This window comes from Henckelia pumila, chromosome 3 (assembly GCF_033568475.1).
Source record: "Henckelia pumila isolate YLH828 chromosome 3, ASM3356847v2, whole genome shotgun sequence".
In the NCBI taxonomy this organism is placed as follows: domain Eukaryota; kingdom Viridiplantae; phylum Streptophyta; class Magnoliopsida; order Lamiales; family Gesneriaceae; genus Henckelia; species Henckelia pumila.
This window is the reverse complement of record NC_133122.1, coordinates 58,725,570-58,734,067: the sequence shown is the minus strand read 5'-3', so window position 1 is coordinate 58,734,067 and position 8,498 is coordinate 58,725,570.

Genomic DNA, 8,498 nt, shown 5'->3' with positions numbered 1-8,498 from the left:
CACAAATTTTGTTTAATATTTTAAAAATATTATGAAGTGAAAAAGGTGTACTAGATATATATTTTTAAAAAATATATATATTTGGCGGGTTTTCTGTTTCATGATAAGATATTGTTCTTTTTTGGGGGAAGCGAAATACCAATATGTTTGTTGATCTAGCGGAACCTTCTACGTATTAGTTCGACTCTACATCAGGACCTAGATTTCAGGCTTTCGTCCGTAGTTAGCCTGTTTATATCAAAACCATGTGTTTGAAATTATACCCAAAACTTCGAAACAAGTCCTAACAACTAAACCAAGCAATCCAACAATGACCAACGGCAACAGGCGGCATGACTGAAAAATGGTTTTTTGGAAATCGCAATAAAACTTCGCAAAATTGGTATCAATAGATAGCTCTCGTCGAGGCGATTCCAACGATATATTTGGTTTTGCGTTTCAGCATCCAGAGGCGGCCAACCGATGGCAAAAACGTGAAGGCTGCGGGAGTTGGGTTCGTCGGAATCGCGAGTAAAATAGGCAAAATGGGTGTCCGTGGATAGCCCTCGTCGCGAGGAGTCCAACGGTATATTTAGTTTCGAGTTTCGATAACTGATGGAGGAATTACGATGGTTTGAAATTCCATGGAGGAGAGAGAAAATGTTAGGATAAATTGAAACGATACTGATGATGAATAGTGATGTGACAAGATATTAACGTGAATATCTCAATGAATTATGTACACGTGTTTATATGTGTACTCTTTTATTCATTCGAGATTAAATCTTGACTTGATTTGAATTATTTCAATTTTAGTGTGCTATAAAAATTACATATGTATTTCAATATCGTTTATCACCCGATATTTACTACATATTTTTAACACACAATTTAATTATTTTTAATCTTATTTAATCTCTTGATCGCGTATTTAGTAACCCTTGATCACGGTTAATATTTATTTAATTTAAAATTATGTACGGGTTACTACAATCGCTTTTGCCCACATATGGACGTTGGACCGCAACTGTTGTTTCGGTTGATGCGTTAGGGCCGCCGCCTATAATATTTTCGACGAAAATTTTTTCGAACGCCTGAGAGATTTTTGTCTTCTAAGCAATCTCTTGAGGAATGCGTTTTCTGCAATCCCTTGGAGTAGTATTTTCGATAGAAACCTTTGAGTTAGTGTACTTCACGTAACCTCTTAGGTTGGTGCTTTAGATGCAACTCCTTGGAGCTATGATTCTGTATAGTCTTTAAGACTTGGTGAATTTTTTATGGTTATCATGATGTGATAAATTTTGTGACAGTCATTATGACTTGATAAATTTTTTATAGTCGATATGATTTTTTCTGAAAATTTTTTATAGTCGCTATGACTTGATGAATTATTTATAGTCACTATGACTTGTTTAAAATTTTTTATAGTCGCTATGACTTGATGAATTATTTATAGTCACTATGACTTTTTGAATTATTTATAGTCGCTATGACTTTTTCTGAAATTTTTTTATAGTCGTTATGACTTCTTGGATTATTTATAGTCGTATGACATTTTCTGAAAAAAAATTTATAGTCGCTATGACTTCTTGGATTATTTATAATCTCTATGACTTTTTTGAATAATTTATAGTCGCTATGACTTTTTGTTGTGCTCTAGGAGAAATAACGTAATGCTTAACATGGAGTACTTAGGAGTGGATCAAGTTTCTAAGATTTTGTCTCATGGGGAAGTCCTGAACCCACTCTATTTGCTAGGTGGTGAGGTATCCTGGGACTGTATTTTTGTCGTCTTGACCTCTTACAGCATCGTGGCTTAGGTATTCCTACAGGGCTGGCCAAGCCTCTGATGGATGAGTAGCCTTATTGATTTCATGGGTCGTGACGTATGTGTAAGAGTGGGTGCCCAGTGAGCCAACTGTGTGGCTATGGGCTTTGTTGACTCTTTGTATAAACAATCTTTTGTTTAATATTATTTACACTTTTATGGCAATGACTTTATATTACTTCATATTGTTATATTGTGATATACTATTGTTGTTTTGATAAAGACCTTGAATATACTATAGTGTATGTAAGATGTGGTAGAACATGGAGATGTCTATCATGAAATACATCTTATAGTCACTGTATATTCTAAAACCGTTCCTAGTCGATTGAGCCGTCCGATAATAAGGATAAGGATCGCTCGAGTTTGAGACTAGCATTTGCGATGCGGAGTACCACGTTTCATTGGTAGGGAACATGGAGATGTTCGAAGCATGCAAATGGATATTCATAGGATGAATAGTCGAACTACCCTATCCGGACTTTCCAAGTGGTTATCACTTATCGAGTGGATAAAGTCCGCGGTTTTGGTTGTACACCATTAGTCCTTACGACTTGAAACATCATGGAGACTCTATATGCTAGTACTGTGTTTTGACTCGTTTACCGACTCTGAGGGGGTCATCAGGTGTCGAGATTGGGTACAGTTACGACACATATAGGAGTCAATGCATTGTTGTCAAGGATTCACCACATACTTGCGAGTGTGGATATCCTATGCGATCTGAGGAGATATTAGTGTGACAAATCTCTGGCCAGAGTACTTGATGTGATTTAAGAAATGGTTTCTTAGTAGCACATGCGATGTCACTAATTTGATCTTCAAGATGTATTGCATAGTTATCGAATCTTGAGCGACTCTCGATATACCAATGGTTGTTGATTCGATCGGGATATATGGATGAAGGGACCGTACTGTACGCTAACCAAAATCTACTGGTTCTTGTAGGCACTATCAGTGATACCTAGGGAATCATGGGGCGATGTTGCTAGGCGCTTTACCATGATTCGTTGGGCAAGTCGGAAAGTGTTGTTCCGAGTCACAAGGAGTTGTGAGCCCACGGCTAGCTGTATCCCTGAACCATTGAGGGTCACACAGTGTAATGGAGTTTTAATCCCCGTTGAGATAGTTAAATTTAAAGAGTTAAATTTAATGAACTAAGGAGTTGGACTTCTTAAATAAGAGTAAGGGAGTAGGATTTCCTAAAATGACATAGGGATGGACATTTTTGGAAACCACTGAATTCGGATTCAGGAAAATTTATTTTGACTTTAAAATGTGCAAAAATGGTTTCTGTGCACATTGGTGAAATCAGTTCATCAATCGGAGTCACGATGAATTTTATATTAATTTCTGAACGAGCGGGCTTTGCTTGTCGGGCCCCAGCTTATGATTAATGGGCCCTAAGGTGTTAGTGGCCTGCATTATAAATAAGTTATTTCAGTACAGAAATTACACACAATAGGTCATAATTTTTGAGAGCAAAAATCGAAAACCCTAGTCTCTCTAAAAGAAATTTCGGCCGACCCCTCCCCCTCTGCCCGAGAAAATTCCGGTCTGTGATTTTGAATCGCAGTAAGGAATAACGAATCAAATTCGTGTATTCTCTTCGCAGAAAACTTCTGATAGATTTTCTAGTGCAATCTATCAGAGGGATTAAACCTCTGTTCGTGGACCTGATTGAAGGAGTTCATCGGTTCCAGGGAGAGACAACAAGAGCAGAATTGTTCTGTTGGTGTCCATTAATCTCGTTGCGAGATTTGAGGTAAAATTTATTTAATTGTTATTTAAATTTTACACACACGTAATTCAATCGATGAACGGTTGATACCCATACCATGGAAACGTTCCATGAAAAAATTTTTAAACTTCCGCTGCACCGGGTATCAATCGTAATTGGTCTGGGAACTCGCCAGTTTTCCAACAGTGGTATCAGAGCCAGGTTGCTCAGATCAATCGATTGAATTAATCAATTGTACAAAATTTTTGAGTCTCGGTTTTTGAAACAAAATAAATATTTTTAATAAAAAAAATTTTTTTTTCCCGGGGGGCGAAACCCGGGCAGCGATTGGATCGCTGCCCGGAAGGGGCAGCGATGGTCGCTGCCCCAGGGGCGGCGCACGGCGCCGCCCAAAGGGGGCGCACGGCGCCGCCCAGGGCGGCGCGCGGCGCTGCCCAGGGCAGCGCTGGGCGCTGCGCAGGGCAGCGCTCGGCGCCGCCCAGGGCGGCGCACAGAGCCGCCCAGGGGCGGCGCTCGGCGCCGCCCAGCGGCGGCGCCAGGCGCCGCCAGGGCAGCAAGCGTTGCTGCCCTAAGGGGGCAGCCGGGCTGCCCCGGCCCGCGCCCCGGGTGCGGGCCAACCCGGGAGTGTCCCGGGTGGCCCGCGGGAAAAATTAATATTTTATTAAAAATTAATTTTAATATGTTAAAATTTTATTTTTGGTCCGGTCAAAAATTGTTTTTGATTGGTTCACGAGATTTCGGATCGAATTGTTCGAGTCCGTAAATTTTAAAATTGACTTTGGATAAATTTGAATTTTTGGAAAATTTTAATATTTTATCCGTAAATTGAATTTTGAAATCAATTATTTTGGTACAATTGATGATAAGATATGATCTTATGATATATTGAGTAAAATATGATTTTATTTGTAAAATTGGATTTTATAGATAAAATATGATTTTATTTGATATGGAGATAAAATATGATTTTATATGTGAAATGTGATTTTATATATAAAATATGATTTTATCTTGTTTAAATTTGAATTGCCACAGCATGTTATCCAATAAATTAATTTTGAATTAAATGTTATTGGATAAGGATGATCGATTGCCATGACCAATTTTGTAGGTGTATGTTAGGAATTTACATTTTGTCTTTATTGTTGTTGGTTTTATTAATAGGCCTGGTTTATGGCCCGATATGAATGTCATATGTAATAAAAGTGGGCTTGGTTTATAGCCCGTTCCCACCCCCTAAAAATGTATCCCCTACTTGTCATTGTTATTTATTGTAAATACATTAGATTTAGTGGGAGATCAAGATTTGAAGATGGTGGGCCCAGCAGACAATGAAGACTGAAGAAATGTAAATTGGAAGCATATGTAATAGGATTGCATTTGCATACTGCATATTACCTAGGATTGGACTAAGACCCGTGATTGGCAACCACGGGTCAATTAGAAATGGAATCGATCATCCTATATAATATGTGATATTATGATTGTATGCATGTTTAGACATAAATTGCGTGAATCCGGCAATGCATGCAATAAATTAAATATGATGAGACAAATATTTTTATAATTAAAAATCCCTCATTTTAAATATGATTTAAAATTTATATCAAGATCAATAAAGGAAATTTAAATATTGTTTAAATGTTCCTACCTTCCATCAACGGTCAATGTATGTGATGCTACCCGCGGATACGGTCCGGCTCATATTATTGGGGGGCCCGTCCGTCGGAAAGCTGTACATTGGATCGACAAATGTTGTAAGTTGGGTGGAACTCCCATGGGATCGGCTCATATTATTGGGGGATCCACATGGCGACCGTCCATCACAACTTAATATTGATGGGTCATCTTGACATGTCACTTTAAACGGCGTCATATTATTGGGCCCTTATTGGACATGAGGTAAATACATGGGGGTTGCTTTGGAAGCAATTGGGCTCTACCTTTTGAGAATTATGGTTGGCTGATATTATTCGGGACCATAAGTTTGTCAATTGGACTCCATGTTCTCACTAAGGAAAAAGTTTCCGTTTTCACTAGAGGGTGGTGAAATCGTTAAAATAGTGGGAGTGAGATTCATAAAATTAAATTCGCCTATTTTATGTCTTAGTAAATTGTTAAACAATCATTGATATATGTCTGTTTTCCTTTTCAGTATTTCATACAATGAATTCGCGAAATCCTTTATTCTCGATCCTCGAACAAAACAAGCTGACTGGCGCCAACTATACGGAATGGTTCCGGAAGTTGAAGATTGTCTTAACTTCGGAGAAAATGCTCTACGTGTTAGAGAAAGCACCTCCGAAGGAAGCACCAGCTGACATAAGTCCGGAGGAATTGGCCAAACTTGATGCATGGTGTGACCATGACATCAAGACCAAATGCTATATGCAAGCCTCGATGTCTGATGAACTCCAGAGGCGATTTGAGGACACGGTGAATGCTGCTGACATTCACGCGCAACTCAAGGAACTTTTTGGGGCTCAGTCGAGGGCTGAAAGGTTCTCTACTGTTAAGGAGTTGATGACGTGCCGCATGCGTGAAGGGACTTCGGTCCGTGATCATGGGGTACGAGTGATTTGGCTCATACAGAAGTTAGCGACCCTTGATTTGGTGTTGGAGCATGAACTCAATGTGGACTTGCTGCTTCTATCTCTTCCTTCTTCATTTGATGGATTCGTGATAAATTTAATATGAACAAGATAGAGGCCACCCTTGAAGAGATGGTCAATATGCTCGTTACATATGAATCCACACTTAAGAAGGATAAGCCAGCTTTCTTGGTGGGCTCCTCATCTTCTGCTAAGAAGGGGCCAAGTATGAAGGGCAAGAAACGTTCTGCCCCACCCAAGAAAGTGGAACCCGAGAAGAAGCAAAAGACAAAGGCTTCAAACAATGGAAAATCCAAGGATGTTTGCCATTACTGCAAGAAGCCGGGTCATTGGAAGCGCAACTGCAAGGAGTATCTTGAGCAGTTGGGAACTGCAAAGGGTATGTTCTATATCGAAATAAACATGTCACTTAATACAACTTCTTGGGTATTGGATACCGGATGTGGATCTCACATTTGCAATGATTTGCAGGTGATGACAAGAAGTCGCAGGCTTAGAATGGGTGAGACCCAGCTGAGGCTCGGGAATGGTTCCAGAGTTGAAGCTACGGCCATTGGAGATGTTTGTTTGATATTGCAGAACGGTTTTAAATTATTTTTGAGAGATGTTTTATTTGTGCCAGATTTAATTAAAAACATTATTTCTATTTCTATGCTTGATAGAGATGGTTATTCTTGTAATTTTGTGAATGGGATTTGCAGTATTTACAAGAATGAATGTTTAATTGGAAATGGACAACTTGAAAACGATCTATATAATTTAAAACTAAAAGACGTTCCAGTGAATTGTATTGACAAACCGGCAACAACAAACAAAAGGAAAATCGATAGTCAAAACCCGGCAAACCTATGGCACGCTAGACTAGGTCATATTTCCTCAAGGAGGATGAACAAGCTAGTGGGAGAGGGCATGTTTGATATGTCTGATATTAACTCTCTACCTGCTTGTGAATCCTGCCTAAAAGGGAAAATGACTAAATCTCCTTTTAAGGGGAAGCCTGAGCGTAGTCAAAATCTGTTGGATTTGATCCATACAGATGTTTGTGGTCCATTTAGAGTAGGGACTCAACATGGCCACACCTACTTCATTACCTTTACTGATGATTATTCTAGGTATGGGTATTTATATTTAATGAAATATAAGTCTGAAGCATTTGAAAAGTTCAAAGAATTCAAGGCTGAAGTAGAAAACAAGCTAGGTAAAAGTATTAAAGCACTTCGATCGGATCGAGGTGGAGAATACTTGAGTACCGAGTTTTTGGACTATCTAAAAGAGAATGGGATTCTCTCTCAGTGGACTCCTCCTATGACACTACAGCTTAATGGTGTATCGGAGCGTCGTAATCGAACTTTGTTGGACATGGTTCGATCCATGATGAGCTTCACTGAGCTTCCACCTTCGTTTTGGGGCTATGCGCTTGAAACGGCGGTATTGTTGTTGAATAACGTCCACACTAAAGCAGTGGACAAAACACCATACGAGTTATGGAATGGCAAAGCTCCTAAGTATTCGTACTTGAGGATTTGGGGATGTCCTGCTTACGTGAAGCGGACAGTGGGAGATAAGTTGGATAGTCGATCCAGCTTGTGTTATTTTGTGGGGTATCCGAAGAATTCAATCGGATATTATTTCTATTATCCTGCTGAAACAAAGGTGTTTGTTTCACGGAATGCCACCTTCTTGGAGAAGGAGTTCTTATTGGATAAGAAAGGCGAGATGATGGAACTCGAAGAAGTTCGAGAAGAACCCGAAATACAAAATAACGATCCCACACCTCAGGAACCATTGCTGGACACGCCTGCACCTAGAAGATCCGAAAGGACTTCTAGACCTCCAGTTCGATATGGTCTTCTTCTTGAAGGGGATCAAGATGAACCCGACATTGGATGTGATCCAAGAAACTTCAAGGAAGCAATTTCTGATGCGGATTCGAATTTATGGCTTGAAGCTATGCAGTCAGAATTGGATTCGATGCATACAAACCAAGTTTGGTCTTTGGTAGATCCTCCCGATGGAATTGTTCCAATAGGGTGTAAATGGATCTACAAAAGAAAGCTTGGGCCTGATGGTAAGGTATTGACCTACAAGGCGCGATTGGTGGCGAAAGGTTATACTCAAAGGCAAGGAGTTGACTATGATGAAACCTTTTCACCAGTTGCTATGTTCAAGTCCATAAGAATCCTTATTGCCATAGCTGCATGGTATGACTATGAGATATGGCAAATGGATGTGAAGACTGCTTTTCTTAATGGAGACATTAAGGAAGAAATCTATATGAAGCAGCCAGAGGGGTTCACATCCATGGGAAGCGAGCATAAGGTATGCAAGCTTCAGAGAT